Here is a 22,841-nt window from a genome sequence, read left to right as displayed (position 1 = left end):
GGAACCTGTCTGCATAAACAGAAGGAACCATACTCTGCACACATGGAGGGCGGGCAAAGGCAAGAGTTAGCTGCACAGCCTGGGAGGAGGAGGAAGGGCTTCGTGAGGCAGGAGCGTCTTTGTGCTGGAGATGGAATCCCATTGTACACCCCTTTGTGCTCAGATTGGAGACCGGTCATCCGTTCAAAGGCTGCAATCATCTCGGTACACTGTGCTGCAGCTGTAGTCAGGAGAAGGCTGCAGAATGGTTCCAGTGATTCTGCAGAAGCTTAGCAATTACATAATTGCTATGTAACTGGAGAGAGCCATCAGGATTGTCTAGTTCTGGAAAGAAAGCTTCTCCAATTTAAGGGGTAGATTGTTTTCCCTTGTGAAACCTGAAAACTGATGAGCAAGTACATCAAGCCACCAGGCTGGAACTGGGTCCTCATGAGAGGGGAGGAAATTCACAAGTACATTTGGCTGGACATTGAGTGGACTTCACAGCTATGTTACAGGGAGAGCAAGTCACTGACTCTTGGAAAAGTGGATTCTGGTGTCCATTGAATATGATATTTGACTTGTTTGTAATATCTCAGACAGTGTTCTGTATGCATTCAAGGCATGGAGTATTCCAGAGTTTTCCCAGGAAGGGACCCACGGAGTCGCACTTGATCACCAAAAGCTCTCTCGATTCCTGCTGCCTGTTCAGGAGGATTTTCACAGCTTCTCTTGAGTGAGCACTCTCAGATGCGGATCAGCAGAAACACTGCAAGGCCCGGCAAGCATCAGATGTTCCTAAAAGCTGAATTCCTCTCAGCGTCAAGCCATGGATCAGACTGGCCAGTGTGAAGACCTCACGGCGCAGGAATGAATTCCTTCTTTCAGCTGCCTTACCACTTGCTTTCCAGAGTTGAGAAAAAGTTGAGGTGGAGTTGGTTAAATGTAGGCTCGAGGGTTGCATTGAGGCAGTGAGAAGTCCAGGCTCCGCTTCATCACATACGAAACAGTCATCTAAAATTAGCCACATCTCCTAACCCAAGTGCGGCCTCTATGTTTGTTTATGTTAAGTAGCTTTACATTGCAGCAACCCTGCCTTTCTGGGGTTGGTCTAGAGGAGCTGCTAAGAGTAGAAAGAGTGGTTGTCGGGGTACATTTTTATTAATGGCACAAGTTGGGCCTTTCATAAATATGACATTCACCTGTATTCCTCTATTTAAATGGGTTTGTAGTCAGAACTTCAGTAAAAGGGAAAATTTTGTCTCCTTTGTGAATTGAAAAGGAAGGGCCAGCCAGAAAGATAAGGACTTTGACTTCCAGATGGAGTGGGTCCACAGATTCCTAGACCTTTTACTTTTAGGCTCCGCTTTACTTTGTATCTCTTGGGTTTAAGGCGGAAATTGACAGACGCAAATGGTTTCTTTAAGAAGCTTGATTCCTACAAAACAATGGTGGTGGGTTTTCAAGGAGCCAGCCTGTCTCAGCACCGTGCTTTTATTTTGTAACAGTCTGGAGGGGTATAGGATCACCCATGGTGACCCTTGCCTGCGTCATTCCAGGCAGGCCTTGGCATGCTCCTGCAGATGAGTAAGGACAAGGGCAATTGGCAGGAGGACCCACTGAGTTCATCTTGCTTTGTACCTTAGGAACTGGCCTGACCTTGTTCCACCATCAGTGTTTGGGCCCTCTGAGCAACACAGGACCTGCTCTCAAGGGGCCTGGCGATTGTGTGGGGAGCAGCGCGCTCTCATCCTCGAGGGAACACTTGACTGGCACAGAGACCACATAGAAAGGAACCCTTTGCTCTCGGCGTTGGGAGGCCCATTAAGACCTTGACAGTGAGAGCCATGGTATGTAGCCAGAGAGTTGCTGTGTGACTTTGAGTGAATAGCTTAATCTCTGATCCTCGCTTTCCTTATTTGGAAAAAACAAACCAAAAAAGTCTACTCTGTAAGCTTCTTGTGGGGGATAAATGAGAGTGTGAATGTAAATCCCTGGTGCAGAACCTGATAAATAGTGGGCACATAAAAATACTAATTCCCTTTCCTCCCATCCTTAGGAACACTTACTATAGACAGGACACTATTGAACAGTGACTATCTGATTACACATCAGAATACAGTGGAGTCCAAATAAAATCCCTGTAGGGGTGGGATTGACAAATACTTAGCTTCTTGTCCTTAGAGGCTGGGCAGGATCCTTATTGTATGGTGACTTTTAAAAGCCAGCGTGCTCCTCTATGAAACATGACTCCAAATCTTGTAAAGGGGAAGAAAAGTACCTTAACCTCTGTTTGTACTATCTTGAACATTCTGTAATAGATTATTTATTAAATTCCTTAGATGACGTTCTGGGTTTTTGTTTTGTTTTGACTATGGTTATACAACCAACTTCTTTAAAAGAAAAGCCTGACAGTTCCCAAGAAGAGCATGGATGGGAGTATTTGGGTGTCCAGAATCCCAAAGACTGCACAATATGAACGACTCTTATCAGCCTCTTTCATTTGACCCCTGGTGCAGTGTGCCATATGTTGGTGCTCCATGAAGCCTTGTTGACTATTTTCAGGGGGAAAGATCTTAGTTAAAATTTAGCCACATCAACTTTGAAAGCCAACCCACTGGTTTGTCTCATAATTAATTACTGAGTGGGACTGGACTAGAAGCTTACAGAAAGCCCAGGCCCCGGGTTTCCCTTGTTCGCCTGTATTGTCAGTGCCTTGCACAGTGCCCGGGCAGCTGTACATAGTCAGTGTGTTCAGTCTGTAACCAGATCCAGCACTTTTTGAAAGGTCATATTGCTCTTAAATATCTTCCTTTAATACACCTGGATTTCTGAAACTGAACAGTACCTTTTAGTGTCTTCTAAACAATAATTGCTCCTCCAACTATCACTAGACATTCAGCATTCAGCTCCCGTAAGTGGAGATTTGGCACTGACATTTTAATTTAAAAATGAGAGTTAATGTAAGTTCTTCATCAAGGGACACTGCCCAGCTCTAAGTTCCATATGAAATATATTTTGCCAGTAAGAATGCCGGATATGTAATCCGGGTTAAAGAAGCCAAGGTGAGTGTGATTGTTGGTAGTTTACTAGCATGACCCTGAATGAATGACTCTTCAGGGCATTGTAAAGTTAGATTTTGTAGAACTTGAGTGTGAAACTTTGGAGAGGAAAAATTCAAACTGAGGAATACTCAGCAATTCAAGGCCGATGGTTCTGGAGGAAACTCATTTGTAGTTTTATGTGAAAAAGGAAGACATCTCTTCTTCCAAGACTTTATTTGACCTATTAAGTCCAAAAGGACTGTGGCGTGTATTTCATGGAGTAAATTGGTGGCATGGAAACAAGGAATATGGGGGGAGGGGGCTTAGAGAAAGAAAAGATGGGAATGTAGTGTTTCCTATCAATTTAACAGAATTGAAAGAATGAAGCAATGGAACCAGGCTCATAGTCACATTCTTTGAAGATGCTCAAGCAGATTCAGAAAACATGCTCTTCACCTTTGACTTTAGTTCTTGAACGAATGTTTCAATGGAATGATTTAGACCACTGAAAGTCTAGTATGTGCAGAAGCCTTCTAGGTATGAGATGACCTTGCAGCATTAAAAAAAAACCCATGGGACCTGCTAGTTTCAACCTCACTGAAGGACATATTCTGAAGAGCCAGCTCAATAAGCAAGCTTTTGAAGGGTGTGCGCTGCAGAGCAGTTTCCTGTTATTTGGTTAATGGTTGACCTAGTTCTATTGCCATATGCTTCCTGGAACGCATTCTAATATAAAGTATGTGTTAAAGCAAGACTAGGATAATAGCAGGAAAGTCAAAGCCTTTCTGAAGCCGAGACCATATTAAAGCAGGCCCCGTGAAGGCTGAATAGTATGTGGATGGAAAATGAAAAGACTTTTCATGGTCCTGTTTACTAATTCTGATTTTAATCCTCACATTTCATCCCAGTCCAGTCTACAGAGTTGCATTTCCCCCACAGTACCTTGTACATAAGGCCAGCATCGTTAGTTCATTTCTTGTGTCTGCCAGGCCAAGTTTGAAGTTGAACTATCCTGAGTAAAATTATTACTGCAAGGAATGATTAGATTAGATTTGGCTAATGGTAGGTGATTTTGTTTGTATTATTAATTTTGTATCGCCAACAAGGGATTAGCCAATCTTTGTCTGAGGTTGGATGGAGTCCAGAGTGGAAGACTGAGGCTTCTTAATTGTCATTTTACCTAGAACCAGCAGCCTGGGCTTGCTCATTTAGATGGATAGGGGAGCCCACACAATCATGGGAGCTGCTGAGCAAACTTTGCATCAGACACACAGTGTTTGTTTTAACAGCTTCAGAATGTGAAGAATCTGTGGGTCTAGTCTGCTAATTGCTGGGTATTTGGGTGTAGTGGAGGAAGCTGTTCTGTTCTCTCCATTGCTTATAATGAAAATGTTGGAGGAACCACACATGTGGGGGGTGGGGTGGGATGGGCTGGACAGTCCTTTAACAAACTTTTTTTTTTTTTAAATTCACCATAATTGTGGCATGGGGCAGTGATTCCTAAACTGGGCTGATCTTCAGAATCATTCTGAGAACTTGGAACCAAAAAGGAGGTTATTAAAAATAGATATTTAGGTTCTACCACAGGAGAGGGATTCAGTAGGTCTAGGGTGGGACCCTAGAAGCCAAATTTAGGAACGAACCACAGTTCTTGAGAATTCAGTATCATTAGGCAAGAGAGGAAGAAGCAGCCACTGTGCTCTGATGTCTCATATGCAGGAAGTAGGAAAGGGAAAAGAGATGCTGTCAGAACTAGATATTTGTAACTGCTAATAATTTGAGCTATGGAGCAGGCTTTCGTTTTTCTTCCCAAGGAATTCAGTAGCTCCAGGGCACCTTAAGGGTACTGTATACCAAATGATTTAGGTTTGGGAAATGTCATCTTAGTGGCAGGCTACTTACTATACTCTACCATCATCCCCCACTGCCCTGTCGAGCCCCCTTCCAGCACAGAGACAATGTTAGCACAATATCTGTCATTCGTCAATTAAATTGGATGCAGGTTTTCATATTAATACCTTTGGCAGAAACAAAGGGATGCTATATTATGTTGATTTCTTTTTACAAAGGACTTGCTACTGATCCATCCAATTAGCTTCCGGGTGTGTTTTGTTTTGTTTTGTTTTGTTTTGTTTTGTTTTCCTATGAACAATAAAGTGAAGTACTTGTTGACCGAGGACTTTCTCCATATGGCTGCCTGCCTGACCTGGTTTGAAGCTGTTGCCTCTGATATTGGGGCCACAGCTAAGCTGACCCATTTGTGAATCAGAATGACCTTGACCACAGAATCACCCTGATCTGGGTTCTACTAGTGTTCCTGATAAGTAGTTGATCTTCAGGGTGCAGTTAATGGATGAATGAATGGCTGAACCAGCTAAGTAAACATTCCCTCAAGAGATAGAAGTAACTTGGAAAGAAGATGCTGCTTCAGAGCAATGTGTGTGGTCAATATAACCTTTTTAAGGCTGCTTTCTGCACTCATCACAACAAAAAGGAAAACGACCCTGTTTCAAAATTGGAAAGATCAGACAAAGACTTTGGCTTCCTAAGAAAGAGCAGGGATGTTATTTCTTCTCTTTGTGGATTGTCTATCCCCAAAACAACTATCATCACTAGCACCCCAGAAATATCCTGCAAGCATTAAAGAGAGTGGCTGCAGAACAGACATTGCTAAGGGTATTTGATGATCTTTCTCTAGGCTTCCTTCGAACTTTAAGTCTCAGGGAATGAGAAGAATGTCGTTTTAGAAGTAGAAGAGAGGAAACAGTTGACTAGAAAAAAGAAAGTTGAGGAAATTTCTCTTCTTGACAGTAATTTGTGAGTAACAAAATAGTGGTCATGGCCTAAGAACTCATGGTTATGTCCTTGGCATGCTAAGAAGCTCCAGGAATGGAAGATAGTCTCTTCAAGTTATTTTGAGAAGTTGGACACTACCTACTAGGCTTCTAATGCTTACCCAAGTTAAGAGGTTGAAGTGCCTCCAAGGCTTTAAGTAGCAGCTGAACATGTGATCTTGTTAACCCCGAGATGTTGCTGAGAAGTGGCTCAGATCACTGTGGCAAACGATCCTGTCCTGCCCCGGCTGCCCTTTAGGCACAGGGTACAGAGCTCATGTACCATCAGAACTTTAGAACAAGGACAACTTGAACCGGCCATCCTGCACATGGGACCGATGTTGAGGACTGCTTGGTGTGTGGGACCCATCTGCTTTCATAAGCGTTTCCAGTTCCTACCTCCACCCCTTACCCCTACTCGTGCATAAACCACTTGAAGAGAAGGGGAGGACACCAGAGAGAGTCATGAGTTCTCATGATGACTTGCTCTTTGGCTGTTTTCTCATCTGGATAGATGGAGGCTTTTGTTTTCCCCAGGAAAAGGTAAAGTGTGCTCAAGGTAGCTTAAAAGATGTGTGATGCCTGTTTTAAACAAAGTAACAAACTCAAATAGTTTCTGATTTACTAAATCATAACCAAGAGGTAACTCATCCCCAAGAAGCTGGTGTGCGGCCTTATCGTGAGAGGAGGGAGCTGCATGATGAGTCATTGAACATTACTGACTTAGCACAAGAGGAAAATGGGGGTGGGGTGGTAAGAAGGGGGTTGCGATTGTTACCTCACCAGACCACTCTTTAAGCTTTCTTGACTCCAGTATGTTTATGTAAATCCGAAAAGACTTGAAAGCTGGAAATGTCTTTCTGTCCAGCTGAGTGAATGTGCTGCCTATTTGAAAGTTGATAATGACTCAAGGGTATCCAGCTCTCAGAATTCAAGCCACTGCATGTTGGCAATAAGGCTGGATCCTGGTTTTATAAATAAAATGCCTGAGTGCTTGCCTTGAGGATCCACACGTAGTCTGTGAGCACATTCTAAATCTTGATGCGTCCGTACACTGCGGTGTCAACTACAAAAAACTCAAGGAGATGGGGTCCAGAAGGAAGGGAATATCGAGTCGCTAGCTATAGTCAAAGAAATGAAATCCCAGGCTGGAATGGACCTATGAAATCATCCTGCCCAACCCCTGCATTTTGCAGCTCTGGAGAGGCTACCGTGGTATGTCCAAAGTCCACAATGTGAGAAGTGAGGGAGGCCTGGAATGGAATGTCAGTTCCTGCCTTGGCCATCTCTGCCTATTCCGCTACAACAGTGTTGGCAAATAGGCTTTATTTCTTGTGCCAGTTTTGATTGATTGGTGGAGACTGCCTGGAGCTCGGCTTTGAGGATTCTCTGCCCTGTCTAGGCTTGTTGGAAAGGAGCGTGGAGATCAGGCAGAGACTACTGCGGAGGGTGGGAGGGGGTGAATAATAGGCGGTGGCACTTCCCCATAGTTGCCGTCCCTTACAATTATGTGTTTTAAAATCATAGCCTTCCTCCCCATCAGACACTTTCTCAACTGGTGTCCATGAAGACTTCCTGTTTCCAAATCTTTTAAATCAAAGAAGAGGATATTTAGTCAGGAGGAAACTCTCATTCAGAACAATTATCCAAGTGACTTACCCAAGGTAACTAGGTTGTTAAGCAGCCCTTTGAACCAATGATCGGGTTTTCACCGTGAGTTTTATCAACTGGCCTGAAGAGCTCTCTGCGTTGTTTGTATAGTCTAACCTTGACACTGGTGAGGGGTCACTCAGCTCCCTGTTTTACCGTTGTCACTTTTTTACTTGTTCTACATGTTGTCCAAAGTTTGCCTTTCAATACCTACATGCTTTGTGGGACCTCATGGACCATCTATCTACTAAATCCATGGTTCAGAAAGGTCCTACCCTTGCCCAGGCTCACCCAGGGTGCTCACCCGGCACCCTGATCATCACTGCTTCAAGATATTTCATTAAAGGTTTCCTACCTGTTACAACACATGTGACTTTGAAACTGCAAGAAACCTGGGAGGTTATTTATTTAACCTCACTTTATGGCCGGAGAAATGGAATCCAAGAACATTTAAAGGACTTGCCCAACTTAACTATATTGTTAAGTAGCACAAAAACCCTCTAGATCTTGAGGAACAAAGCCAAACACACAGTGAACGTTTTTTCCCCCTGTGCCTTTTATTTATTTGTTTTTTATTTTCATGAGAAAAATGAACAGGGGGCATGATGGCCTTGTAACCTGTTAGGTTCGATAGATCCCGTACAGTTTGATGAAACTGATTAAAGAGGACTTTTGGAGTATTCTTTAGTAGTTGATGTAGTACATTTAGAAGGAAAAACTTTGGTTATAAACTTGCCTGTAATATGATCCTCCCAAGGTTTTAAGTATAATTCTGGAACCCTTTCTGGTTCCAAAGAGAAGCTGTTGTGAGATCTCATGTGGGGTGTACATGAGCCTGGCAGTCTGAACAGGACTGTGGATTTGTGATGGTCTAGCTGCTAGACTCCAGCACAGTGCGAGGCACGTGAGAGTTGTCATGTAAATGAGACTTGATCACAGGATATGGGCCACCTGCCACTAGAGCTCTGCCATGGTTATCCTACGGATGAACAAAGTATGTCTGATCATACTTTGCCCTGAATGGGGTCAGTGTTTGGCAGGTAGAGGGAGAGCAACCTGTTAACATCTAATTTGAGATGAATGCCATCGATACCAACATAGAAGAGGCCCATGTCACTTCCCACGTAGGTGCATTCATTTGCCCCTCTTGGCTGGTCTTGGAAAACAGAATCGAAGCTCTCCTGTTTTTTAGCGTCTATCAGCAGCAGACAGCTCTTAAGCTGTGCCATTGCCATCTGTTCCCATGGGCCACTCCACATCCATTCCTGTCTCCACCATATTAGCCGATGAGGAGGGAAAGTTGTCTAGATCTCTAGGAGATCTTGGTGCTCAAGAGTGTTGACTCAGGGACCTCTTAGGGCGTAGGCGAGGCGGTTCACCTTGGAGCTTTTGCCCTCTGCCAGACCATTTCCTTTTGAAGTGCCCTCACTTACAGAATGGAATCAATTTCCCTTGTTCTTGGAAACTCAATCTAACCTTGAGCCTTTGTTTTGGAATGTAATGGTGTAACTTCTGCATAAAACTGGGAACAAACCACCCTCAATGCCTTTTTCTCCCAGTCGTTTCAGCAAAATGATCCTCTTTCACTTTAACAAAAAGATTCTCTTTCTCGCTTAAAATATTCCGGATATGCTTTAACTTGCCTTGGGGTCATAGCACATGTCTTCCAGGACTGATGAGTCTTGTCAGTTGCCCCAGGGTGACAACTTTAATAAGCAAATTGCACACACCTGGTTTTGCAGAATATTGGCCTAATGGGGCACCTAGGTGGAAGTTAGTACTTCCACTCCCTGTGAACACACCCTTCCTCCCCACCCCTTTTTAAATGGAGGCCTCAGAAATTGCTGCCTCTCCATTTATCTTGTAAAACTTTCCTGTCTCTTTCCTCCCCTGTTGTGATCCTTAATGAGCTCAGGTGGTTGCTGTCGCTGCTGTTGCCTTTTGGATTTGAAAGTCATGCCAGCGATGGGCCGTGGTATTTGTAGGGGGGGAGTGTGGTTAAAAGGGAACAGGCCCGGCGAACTCTCTTTATCTGACTGTGCGTCCCCTGCCCTTCTCTTTGATTTGCTTTTGCCATTGGTATGGCGCAGCCCTTCCCTGCCTAGACTTTCCTTCGTAAGTTGAAAAAAGACTGCCCGTTCCCCAATTTTTGAATGCTGAACACCACTCTTACTTATCTTTCACTCTTGTTCTTTCCTTTGATCATTCATTCAAACATTTTTTGAGCATTTGACTACTTGGTAGGCTTTGTGCTAACTGTTGGAGATTTCAGAAATGAGAGACTCAGACCCTGCCTTCTATTTTAATTTTTAAATTATTTCTCTTTTATTTTATTTATTTGTTTACTTTTTTAATCTTACCCAAGGATATTTTTTCCATGGACTTTCAGAGAGAGTGGGTAAGGGAGAGGGTGGGGGGGAGGGAGAGAGGAAAAGAGAGAAGGGGAGGGAAAGAGAAACATTGATGTGAGAGAGTCACATTGATTGGTTGCCTATCACAAGCTCATTGATTGGGGCCTGGGATGGGACCTGGCAACCCAGGTACCTCCCTTGACTGGGAATCTAACCTGTGACCCTTTGGTGTGGGGCCAATGCTCTAATTACTGAGCCACACTGGCCTTCTAGAAGCTCATAATCTATTGTTCACTTCTCCAGTAGTTAGCAAGTATAACACATTGTCACACTTCAAAGGATGCATTGTAATGCATGTTCTTTAGCTTCTGTACGCTCTAATTGCTGAAGACCAACTCCCCCAAATAAAGCTATTTGGATGTCTTCCTTGTCATCCATTCTTTCAGACATTTTGGGGTACCCAGGTGATCAGGATGCAGGATCACTCCCTTAGAAGCTGTAAGTAGCACTGATATATATGTATCTCCAAACCAACTAACGGTGATGACTGTATCTTTGAGTGCTCTATGTTCTAGACTAGATTCCACACTCGCCTGCCATCCTTCCAAAATGCCTACAGGATTCTTAGATTAGGTTTTTTTCTGCACTAGTTGACCTTTGAGCCATTGGATATCATTCTGCCACAAGCTTATAGAATCTGGTGATCCATTTAGCTCCTTAGGCAATAACAAGTATATTCTGTGAGGCTTTTCTGACTTTGACTAGGCTATGGATGTCCTTACTCTTCAAATCTGTTGTCAGCCTAAGTTCCACCGTCATTTGCATGTACTTCAGAAATTCCAGTTAGCGACTCAGCAACACCTAAAGTTCCTCCTCTTCTTGTCTCGTCTCTTGGTTTGGATGTTTCCCAAACATCTTTAGGGAAATCCTTTCCCCCATTTCTAGAGTCCACTTTCAGGCATATATAAAGAACACTGTGTGGTACATTATGCAGTTAGGCTAAATATCATTTGCGACGAGAAATATTCGAGACTTGTCTCCACTCAACAGTATGGGTGAATCTCTCATCTAGGTCAGAGATATATGCTTTGCTATGGAATTCCAGGTCGTTCCCTATCTATGTCCTCTACTCCAGAGCTCGTGTCACTTGCATCATGCTGCGACATGAAACATTATTGCATCATCGGGCGTGCATAATGGAGTGTTATCCAATTATCATGAGATTACTGAATATTTTTGCTTGGAAGCTTGCCAGCAATCGTGAACAAAGAGATGCTGCCCCAAGCCACTTTCTCACCTTTATTCATGGAGACTATAAATGGCATTCTTCATATCTGATGGTTTCCTCTGTACCTTCTGGTTGAGTGAAGAATAAGGCAAGCTTTTTTTTTTTTTTTTTTTTTTTTACAAAGAATATGGCTAGTACAGGAAATCAAGGTTTTGAGCTAATTTGATGAGAGAGAATTAGTAAAAAGTCAAAGGTAGAACAGAGACCATAGTGGCTGGAAAAGGAGATGATCAATTTCTAGGAAATGGGAGCCGGTTTGATATTTTTACAGTAATGAAGAAAAGGTCTTCCTGCAACAAAAGTACTGAAGAAATAACAAAAAGAGGTAAAAAAAACAACGACACATCATTTCCTTAGCACACAGATGAAGCCTATCTCCTTGTTACTGGAAGTTCTGACATTTCTTGAATGTCCAACTTTTTTGATTTTTAAAATCTAACATGTAATTCTAAAATAGTCTTTATTTTCATCTCCATGTTTTCATTCTTCCTGAGTTATCTGTGTCCTCCAAAAGTTTAAAAACAAGAGATTTTTTTTCTCATCTCTGTTGGCAGAGACGCACAATGGGCTGCCTTCCCCCTTCTCGGTGGAAAGAATGGAAACATAGTAAGCAGCCAGCGCAGCTCCATAAGGATTGACATTCCTGGCTTCTGCTTTTGAAGTTAAGACGGTCACGAGAGAGAAAAATATTTTCGGTTCCAAGCCTAAGAAAAGGACATTCCTTTTAGTCCTGGCACTCCTGTTTTCCTGGTTCTGATTTCTCTCCGAATCATCTTCAGTCCCAGTAAGAACTCACATCTGAAAATGAAATCACTTTTATAAGTTCTTTTCCTCTCCACACCCTCGATTATACAGAAAGTGACGTTCTCTGAGATTTATCTTAAGTAGCTTAGGATATATTTTCCTGGCATATTTTGCTCTGGATGAGTTCCCCTTGTTGATCAAGCACATTCAAGAGAATTTTCCAGGGCCCTGAGAGACCCATCCATGCATTCTGTTCTGTTCAACAAGGGGGAAAGAATTAGCTTTTTACCTTGCTTCAGAGAAGAAAATCTCAGAAGGATTGAGGTTTGTAGGTTAAATTCCACATTAGACAAATTCCCTAATGACAAAGAAGTTACATGATTAACAGTCTTTCTTCAAAACATTTCTCTTTGGAAAGAGGAAGGGATTCCATTTGAGGCGGTTGATTAAGACATGAAGATGAGGTGTGAAATTGGTGGTGGCCCAAGGTCATTGGTAGAATGGACAGACCATTTGAAAATTATTAGCAGCTGGTTTAATGGAGTTGTATAGCTACAGCTGTGAGAAAAATCCAAGCACAAGGTATTTGGAATGTCCCCTTCGAGGTCCTTTCCTATTCTAGAATAATCCTGGCACCCATTTAACAAATGTGCAACGTAGCCAAAAGATTAGGTAGCCCTATACATGAGCATGTAATACAGGCTTCATTTGCTTTAGCGTTTTTTTGACCATCTTTTTTATTATTTTATTATTTTTTAAAATTCTGGAATCATTAAGCTCCTCATACAACCTGCATGTCCCCATGTCCCACCCACTAACAACACAACTTCAGAGTCTTACAGTGTTTGAGAATTTTAATGGCTTATCTAAGGAATTCTCTTGCTCTTCACTTAGATTTTTTAATTAAAATTGCTAATCATATCAAATAATTTATCTGGCTTAATTTGCAAATTTTGAGGTAGTGGAGAAAAAGACAACTGGAAGAGATGCTATATTTTCTAAAACACCTTTTTCTCAAAACATTAAGCTGGTTTCTGGTTTTGTACAACCTAATAGAGCAGCAGTTCTCAACCTGTGGGTCTCGACCCCTTTGGGGGTCAAATGACCCTTTCATAGGGGTCGCCTAAGACCATCGGAAAACACATATATAATTACATATTGTTTTTGTGATTAATCACTATGCTTTAATTATGTTCAATTTGTCAATGAAATTGGGGGTCACCACAACATGAGGAACTGTGTTAAAGGGTGGTGGCATTAGGAAGGTTGAGAACCACTGTAATAGAGGAATGATTTGCTTAGATCCTTGCATTCATATCTGGAGACAGACACATATATGCAAGTGTGTATGCATATAAAAATATTTGGTCTACAAAGAAATATGCCCTTTTCTTCCATCTGTCATGTATGCTTTGCTAACCCAGAGACCTGACATGGGAGAGAAATGCAGAGAGCATTTCACTGGTTAATGAATTCCACAGCCCTGAGTCACCCTGGCCCCAGGCTCCTTGCCTTTGCCCCATTCTATTCCTGCTCTCAAGGTCAGAGGTCTGGATCTCCAGATCTGCCTTTGGAACTGGAAAAGAAGGTAGGAGATGTCACAGCTCATATAAAGTGAGAGTTCCCTTCTATATTTCAGAGCGAATTCCCCCAATATACCACTAACACACAGAAGTGTGGAAGTCAGGTTTCGATAACTCATCCCTGCCTTACATTGATGTGCAAAGCTCTTCATACATTAGACCAAGGACTCTCAGTGAACATTAGGTAAATTTGTTCTCCACAACAACTTCATGAAGCAGATTTGCTTTCTGCAACTCACAGAGGTCAAGTGACTTCCCCAAAGTCACAGTTGGTTGAAAGCCAGGACAAAGTCCCAAAACTTGTCTTCTGACCAGCCCTTTCCAGTACTCCATGATGACTCACCCATGGATGACAAATGCTTTGTAGCCTTTTAAAGGAAGTTGGGGATATTCAGGAGACAACCTCCAACCTTGTGAGGATGTATCATCATGGAAGGAAAGCACCATGCTCTTCATAGACTAGGCCTCCTCAGAGCTGGTGGTCACGATGACTTGCTATGTAGCATTTATTTTAGTGATGATTAAGGACATGGTAAAGAGAAACTAATGTGTTCAGAGCAACAGGCTCTGATGGAGAAGGGAAGGGGGAGATGCAAATGGTACTCAAGAGAAGGCAGGCACTGTATTTTCTAGGGCCAGATTATCTCCTATGTTATTTAATTTTCACTATGTTATTGTACAGTGGGTGCAATTTTATTGTTATTCCTATTTAGCATATGAAAAAAAACAGGCTCAGACAGGCTAAGTAATTTGCATGTGGTCACATTAGTGTTAGGTGTCAATGAGGTGATGTGAATATAGGTCATCTGTGTTCATTTCATTGTGCAATACTGCCTGCAAATTTCTCTGAGGTTGTGGAGAAACATGATACTGGTGTTTCTGAAGGACTGGGGAAGTCCATGGAAATCATGGCTAAGAATTATTGGTAACCGATTATGTACTCAAATAATTTTTATGTATCACTTCATTTAATCCTTATTATAATTCTGTGAACTAGTATCACTTTTTTAAAAAAATCTTCACCTGAGGATATTTTTCTATTGATTTTTAGAGAAGGAAAAGACAGAGAGAAATATCAATGTGAGAGAAACACATCGATTGGTTACCTCCTACATGAGCCCTGACCAGGGCCTGGGTTGGGGAATCAAACCCAGGATCCTTCGGTCTGCAGGTTGACACTCTAGCCACTGAGCCTAATCGGCTAGGGCCCACCTTTTTTTTTTTTGAACCACTTTTTGCAGGTGAGCAAATGGAGGCACAGAGAGGCCATACAATTTACCAAGCTCAGACAATTAATAAGTAACTGGATTCAAACTCAGGCAAGTGGGCTCCGAGCCCATGTTCTTAGCTACCATGCTGGGTGCTGCTAGGCAGGCCAACTGCCAAGTTCAAAAAAGCCCTTTTTGGTCAAAGGTGTTTTTCAGCTGGATCAGCTCTGGGTTTGGTGTGTTATGGAAACAACCAGCTTGACCGTGTAGGTAGAGTGTGCTTTGAGGAAGGTCTTCGTATCTCTATTATTACAGAGATAAGATTTCAAGATATTACTTAAGGATCCATAAAAATTAGTGTGACAGACTCTGGTTTTTGAATGGGAGGGATCCCTAAGTGGTTAGTCTTTATCTCAAGGGAAAGGAAAGATAGTGCAGGGCTGTAAGCCAGGGAACAGATGTGATTTAGCATTTTATCTCTCACTCCAGATGTTTAGCTGCAGTAGGTGACTACCTCAAGGTGAGTTCCCAATGAAAAACTCTGTTGAGTAAGGACTTTGTTCAAAGGGAGACTTGAAGGTTGTCTCTCTGTACATGGTCCAGGACGGTAGCCCTGAGCCATGTGTGGCGATTGGGCATTTGAAATATGCCTGGTCAGAATGGAGATGTTGCTGTAAGTCCCAAATATACTGAATTTTGAGACTTAGTAGGAAAAAGAGAATGTAAACTATGTGTATGTATTGATTACATATTGAAATAATATTTTGGATATAGTAGGCTAAAATAGACTATTATGGAAATTAATTACACCTGATTCTGGCTGGTAGAAAATTTAAAATTACATCTATAACTTACATTATATTTCTTCCTGACAGGGCTGCCTCAAGTTAATTTCCTTGCTATCTAGTTCAATAGAAAATATATAAGAATGCCATTATCATAGGTTGATGCACTATCTCTGAAGAACCAACTGGTTCAAGTATTTCAACCTAAGGACTGTTGCTTCTTAAAGTTCTTGGGTGATATTCTACACCTTCATTGGCGCTGATCATATAAAAATGTAGTTAAAAGTATAGTTGTTTTAAATCTATCCCTGAATAACTCTTCTTGATATATGTTTTTTAAAAAGAGCCCAGACCACATCTCATTAGTTACTCTTGATGTGGTGACCTGGTCATTAGGCGGAGTTCACAGAAAGAATTGGCCTTTGTTGTTGCTCCCTTCTCAATATGGTTTAGGTTTGACCACCTCCTCTTCACCCCCAGTGCATCTTCCCGGCCTAGTCCTACTTTATCTCATTTCTGGACCATCTTGGCAGCTGCTTTATTAATTTTTTAAAGATTTTAGATATATATGTATATATATAATTTCTTTTTATAGACAGAGGGAAACAGACTTGTGAGACATTGATTGGATTAGCTACCTCCAGCACTCCCCCTACTGGGGATCAGGCCTGAAACTCAGGCATGTGCCCTGACAAGGAATCAGACCAGCAACCTTTGGGTGCACAGGCTGACACTCAACCAACTGAGCCACACCAGCCAACAGCTGCTTTAGCAGCTTTTGTCTCACACTACTCCCCCTTCCCAGCCCCCATAAATTCCTCTCAGTGGTCCCAAAATGATGTGTTTAAAAAAATCTTTATTGTTGAAAGTATTACATATGTCCCCTTTTTTCCCCACATCGACCCCCTCCAGCCTGTCCCTGCCCCCCCGACCCCAGATCTTCACCTTGAAAGGACTTAGCTGTCATCTATCTCATTCCTCTGATTAAGGATGGTAAGAGTTCCCAATGGAGCCAGGGAGGGAAGAATCTGACATTTGAGACTCCATAGATATCTTATTTAATCTCTGGGAGGCGGATATTTTTAGTCCCATTATACAGGTGAGAAAGCAGTTTTGCATCTTGCCTGAGGTCAGGTAGTAGGCGATAAAGCTCCATTCTAACCCTTAGGATGATGAGGTCCTATTATCTTTCTTTGCTAAAACCTCTGCTAGTTCTACTGACCCAGACTGGCCTGCCTAGCTTTCAAGAACATTCATTAACAGACCCAGGGACCCACCTCATCCTTTGCCCTCCCAGCTGTCCCAATTATACTGGTACTTGCAAACTGTTCCATAACAACCCACACTTCATTACAGAGTATTTAGAATTCTTCATTCTCTAATTTTTTATGTTAGTCTTGTCCCAACTGTCCTTTAACTTCCAAACCTCCCTTTTGTCTCCTTGCGTTACTTGCTTTACTCTTATATCCAGAACCATACCAGCTACCTAGTAGGCACCCAAATGTTCAATAAATGGATGCTGTTGGCACATGGTAGCTGATCAATAAGTATGTGTTTTGGGCTCAATTGAAAATGATTTTTCTTTTAAATGAAGGCAGAGAGTGCCAGGTCAATGACTCCCTCTTCACCAGTCTAAATGTGAGATGAAGTGGACCTTGGCAATGACGAGATACTTCCAAGCCAGACTTGACCTCATCTAGTCTCAGATTTCCAACCTTATCTCAGTTGTGGGGTGAGGTGGTCATGACTGGCGTCCCATATATCTCCGGGGGAGGGGGGGGGGGTGTCATGGATTATGTGGCTTCTCATGTTTCCTGGAGAGACATTGAAGATGTTTTTACGTGTTTGGGGGGTATAAGGTAAAGCAGACAGTCCCTTGAGATCCGAGCTTTGTCCTCCGTAGAGCTTCATGGAACAGAAGTGATCATTGGATGGAATGGTCACTCCGTGGGCTCCATTGATTAATGTTTGCGTTCAAATGTGATCCTGCTAAACTTCCCTTTCTCCGGTGGTGTGGGGCGGCGCACCTGCTGTGAAGAGGGTTAGCAAAACACTGACAATTGCTCCGGTTGCTAATAGGCAGCACGTGTTGTGTGGTCGTTCTCGGCCGTGCCTCTCTTGTTCACGTGGCCGAAGTGTTGTGTGGATACGTTAAGGATTTAAACACCATAGTTATCACACACACACACTTGCACATTCCCTTAAATCCGGGCTGACTTGTTGGGCTTGGGGATTTTTTAAAATAGGGAGGCTGTTTTGTTTGTTTACGTATTTCTCTTAAAAACACTTCAACTTTAAAAATCATTTCCAGCTTGTAAAACCAACATACTAATAAAAAATATACAAACATGATAGAAGTTGGAATCCAGAGAAAGTGAAAGTCCCTTTTAACCGCACTCCCAGAGAAAACTTCACTGCGAAGGGTCTAGGGAATGTACCTTCTGATTGTCTCCCTGTACCTGAAGTCTGTACTAACTTATTCCTACCATTATTATTTAGGCAGCAACAGGCTATGCCTTCTGTTTTACAGCTTATTTTTTTCACCATCTGTAACTGCTAAGGAATTCTCCTAAGACTTCCTTAAGGAGAAGCACAGGTTTTGAAATGCAGGCTGGGTGTCTGGGCTTCTTAGCTTTGGTGACCAGAGCTTTGCCTGTGCCGTGCTGAACCCTGGCCATCGGTGACCTCATTCTGTTTTAGTATCTTTAAAGACTTACTTTTTTGAGTAATTCCATTTGGAGACCAGTTAGTTCTTTCAATCTTGACATTTCTCATCTCCCAAATAGACCAGCCTTCTGGAACGCAATATTGCTCTTTGAGTGAAAGCAGTATTTTGTAAGGACACTCTTCTTTGTCTGAGATTTCATCGCTAGAGGCAGGAACAGTATAAGAAGCACAAGGATATGAGAAAAGGGGGATGAAGGTAGAAACATATCACTAAATTCAGAAATCCCAAATCAGCTAGGAAATCTGAACACAAGGACAGTGTTGAGATTAGGGAAGGAGAGGACTTGTGTGTGAGGATAACAGTGGGCAAGAGGCCAGTGGAGGGGTCCTGCGGACCTACCTTAGAATAGCCTCCAGCCACAAGCCAGGTCTGTAATTCCTAACCATATGGGATTGGAGCTAAAGCTTTTCGCTAATTCTGATCCTCAGCTCCTTCACCAACACCCCCCATTCTCCCCGCTTCCCCCCAAACTCATACAGCCCATTAGTTTAGCCTGATACCTTATTTCCTGGGTACAAAGACACACACCCTTTTTTTTTTTTTAAGGGATACTTGTTACAATCAGTTTACATTTAATGTGCATGGGTTTTCTTCCCTTGAAAGTCTGTGTTAAGGTATGTCTTAGAGATGAAGGTGTTTCCAAGTGGTGGAGGAAGACTGTGTAGATTCCCGGACACTGGCCAGTGCTGGGAATGAACCTCACACAGTCTTTGCTTTCCAAGGACCTCTCAGGTCAGGGTGGCAAGATGGACAGTTAGGCAGACGGTGCTGTGTGACAAGTGCTTGGGAGATTCAGGAACACATAGGAGGGGCCTCAGCACAGCCCTGGGGCGCCAGGCAGAGCCTTCTAGAGGAAGTGGTTCTCCACTGGGGGTGATTCCCCACCCCCCACCCCCCACCTTTACTCCCCAGTGTCTTCAGTGGAAACACTTTGGTTCCTGCTGGGGGCAGTGGGAGTGGGTACAGGCCGGGATGCTGGTAAATGTCCTCCAGCGTCCAGGACAGCTTCCCCCACAACAAACAACGATCCGGACCCAAGCGTTGGTGATGCTTAAGGTTGAGAAACCCTGGTCTAAATTGAGACTGGCGGATGGAGGCAAATGGGTGGTGTTGGGGGAGTGGGTATTCAGGGAGAGTGTGGGCTGTGGTGGAGAAGGGTGTGGAAGAAAGTTAGCCAGTAAAACTAGCCTTTCATTGGTCCTCAGAAGGTCGTTCTTGACCACGGTGAACTGATTTCAGCTGAATGGTCGCTGCAAAGGCCAGGTGTAGAGGATTGAGGAGGGAGCACGAAAGCTGTTTGTCTGCGAAAGGGAGGATTAATGGTAATAATGGCAATTATAATTGTCTTTCCGTATGCCAGAAACTCTGCCAAATGCTTTATGTTCACTATCCAGACTATTCTACACAACATACCTATGAAATAGGATTCTTTAGCATGGAGGAGGAAATAGAGGTTTGGGGAATTTAGTTTGTCAAGGATTCATATAGCTCTTAAATCACGGAGTTGGGATTCAACCCTGGATGGCTTTAACTGTACCTCTACTTTCAGTTTTCCCAGTTCTCTAGGGAAAGAGACAGGCCCGAGGGACAGGGGGTGGGGGGTTGTGAGTGGGTATGCTTTGTGTGTGTGTGTGTGTGTGTGTGTGTGTGTGTGTGTGTGTGGTGGGGGCAGGGAGGAAGGTTCCTCCTGGATGGGTGAGAGTTTAAGGTGGGAAGGACTTAGCTGGTATCAGACAGAGAGCTGAAAATGCAGATCAGCTGGGCTCCCCGGTGGAGGCGGGAGAGGATTGGATCAAGAGCCCAAGCTGAGGAATCAGCTGTGGGGAGTGGGAGTGGGAGCGTGCCTTTCATTGTGGCAAAAGAGGGGGGAAAGGACGGGTACCCGGGAAATGAGGAAGGAAAGGCAGGCAGAAGATGGGAACCTCTTTCTCTTCTCAACTTGACACAAGAGTGGAAGACAGGTAAACGTTAGCCGACTGGGCAGAAATGAAACCTATCTGAGGGGAGGCAAAGAGAAGTCGGGAGGAAAAGCGGATTTAGATCGAACGTTGATATTTTTTTAGATGATTTCTAGGCGTTCATCTATTACATTTAGGTTTGCAAATATTACCTAGAGTTGTACATAGTCATTTTTAAGTTATACTTTATTTTCCTGTACATTGGTGAACATTTTCTACCTCTTATCCTTAATTTTCTACCTTTTAGCCTTAATTTTCTATATTTGTGTTTTCTCCTCATCCCCCACCCCCCATTCCTTACTAGGCTAGATAATGGTTTTTGTTTAATTCTATGTGGTATTATATTTTTAAAGAAAATAAGTGGTCACTTGGTTAATTTTATTGCTTTTTGATTTTTTGACTTCTGATTTTCTACTTTATTTTAATTAAATCCTTCCACTTTTTTTATTTTCCTTTTTCTTAAGATGTTTAATTCATTTAGTAATATTCTTTCTTGATTTTAAGAATTATTACTATTATTTCTTGATTTATAATTCTTATAAAGCTATGAAATTTTCTCTAAGTAAAGCTTTTAGCAAATTTCACATTTTATGTACATAACATTTTGAAAGTCTGTTGAAGTTTTATTTCATTACCTAATAAATTGTTTAGGAGAAAATTCTTAAAAATTTTCCAAGTGCTTGGAATGTTTTGTTCCCCCCCCCCCCCCAAGTTTTGTTGACTAGTAAGTAGAAATGATGACTATTTTTTCTATTTGTAATTTATTATCTCTTACTTTTGGCTTTATAGACTCTTGTAAACCTCCGTGGGCATTTGAAAACCTTTGTAAATGTCCCACCGTTGCTTGAAATGAAAATGTGTTTTCTATTTCCAGGAAATGGAATTTGAAATGTGTCTCTTAAGTCAATTCTATTAATTCTATCCTTAGTTGTCTTCTTCTATTGAATCTATTAAGTACTTCTGTTTGTTCCTTCTTGTATCTGTTGCCATTTTTTTTTTCTTTACCTATTTGGTGTTGGGGGGGGTGAGGGCATAATAGCATGATAAATCTTCATTGTGGATTGTACATTTTTACATTATTAAGCATTTATCTTTGAACTTTTAAAATCATAATTTATTTTCCTTTACATCTGTGGATATTTTCTGCTGATTTTTTTGTAAAAGTTAAGGATAAACTTACAAGCATTTTTATCTTGAATTTTTAATCATGAATAATATTAGTCATAATTCCTACTTATTTTTTTATATATCTTTGATCATATTATTACTTTTAAACTTTGTGTCATTGGTATGGGTCTTTTGTAGACAAATGCAATTAGAGTTTACTTTTTAATCTACTCTGGGGATATTTTCCACAGTAGCAGTTGTCTAATTCACATTTATTGATAAAATAGATATACTTGTTTCTAATTAATTTTTTGCACTCACCTGCAGCTTTCTGTGCAATTTACCTTTGTCCTCTGTCTTTTACTATACGGTCTTTGTTTTCTTTGATTAAAAAATTAAAAGCGATATAGTCCGTTTTATTTTCATTACTAATTAAATTTTAAACTTTAATTTATGCGCTCTAATACCTCTATTAGGGGATTTAATTTTTTTTTTTTTTTTTTTTTTACTTCAGAAAGAAATAACCAAGTATTTATGTCCTGCTATGAAAGTTGAGACCATTCTCCCATTTGGATTTATCCTACCTTCCCCTCCCCCCACCTCTTTATTTCTGTTATTATGCTTGAGGGTTTTTCCCAATTTTATATAATGTATTGTTATTATCATACGAGATACTTTACTGTTCTTGTATTTATTACATTTAAGGAATTATAATTTTGTTTTGCAATTATACATTATTTGATCTTAGTTCTAAGTGTAAGTGGATTCGGTGCTCACATCCTCTGCTTGCCTCTAAATTTCCTGTTCTTGAGATCTTGATTGATTCTGAATCTTCTCTTGGTTGGATGATATTACATCACTGAGTAGATTTTGAAGAAGAGTTAATAAGTGCTGCATTCCCTGACTAATGGAAAACGCGTTATTATTACTTTTATGCGTGGCTGTGAATTTAGCTGGGAACTGAATACTCCGATCTCTCGCTCTCTCTGTCTCAAGACTTCCCTGCTTTCTGTCACTGACTGTTACTGTGAAAAGGTCAGAGGCTGCGTGACCTTTTCCCTTTTCCCCTGTCATCGATTAATTTTTAAATATCTTGATTTTATAGAATTCCATTTTTTATCATTAATATGTCTCGATTCTGATGATCCTCTAACTTTTTCCTGGAATATCTGATATTCCTGTATTTCAACAAAGTTATTTTCTGTCACACGGATTTGAGCATATTTTGTTTGGCTCTGTTTTGTTTTGCTGTCTGCTTCTGGAATACCTTTTATCTGTATGTTGGATCTCTACTTTCAAACCTTCTCATCTGTCATCTTCTCTACTTGCTTTCATCTACTTGTCCTTCTCCTTTGCATTTTGTCAGTTTTTTTGAAGACTGTTTTCCACATCATCAACTCTGTTTCTGGTTTGTGGATTTTACCTCTTATTACGTTAATATATTTATTGGTTCTGCAATATCATTTTTGTCCTTGGTTTCTTTCTTCAACTGCCAGCTCCCCTTTCATCTCATTCAGATGTCTTATCATCTCATCTTTGATCTATTCTTTTCTAGTACCTCTGTTAATTGTTGTGTATACTT

The 22,841-nt window shown here is 41.7% G+C and overlaps 1 protein-coding gene across 4 annotated transcripts in view; it reads left to right on the top strand.

Moving 5' to 3' along the window:
• ZNF462 (zinc finger protein 462) overlaps nucleotides 1–22,841 on the top strand; it is a 137,682-nt gene that overhangs the window by 16,210 nt on the left and 98,631 nt on the right. The gene's annotated exons all lie outside the window — the stretch shown is intronic.

Source organism: Myotis yumanensis, unplaced genomic scaffold (genome assembly GCF_028538775.1).
Source record: "Myotis yumanensis isolate MYYU_CA2020_CCGP unplaced genomic scaffold, mMyoYum1.0.hap1 SCAF_12, whole genome shotgun sequence".
In the NCBI taxonomy this organism is placed as follows: Eukaryota; Metazoa; Chordata; class Mammalia; order Chiroptera; family Vespertilionidae; genus Myotis; species Myotis yumanensis.
The sequence above is the reverse complement of the archived record's forward strand: the minus strand, read 5'-3'. Positions and strand labels throughout refer to the sequence as shown.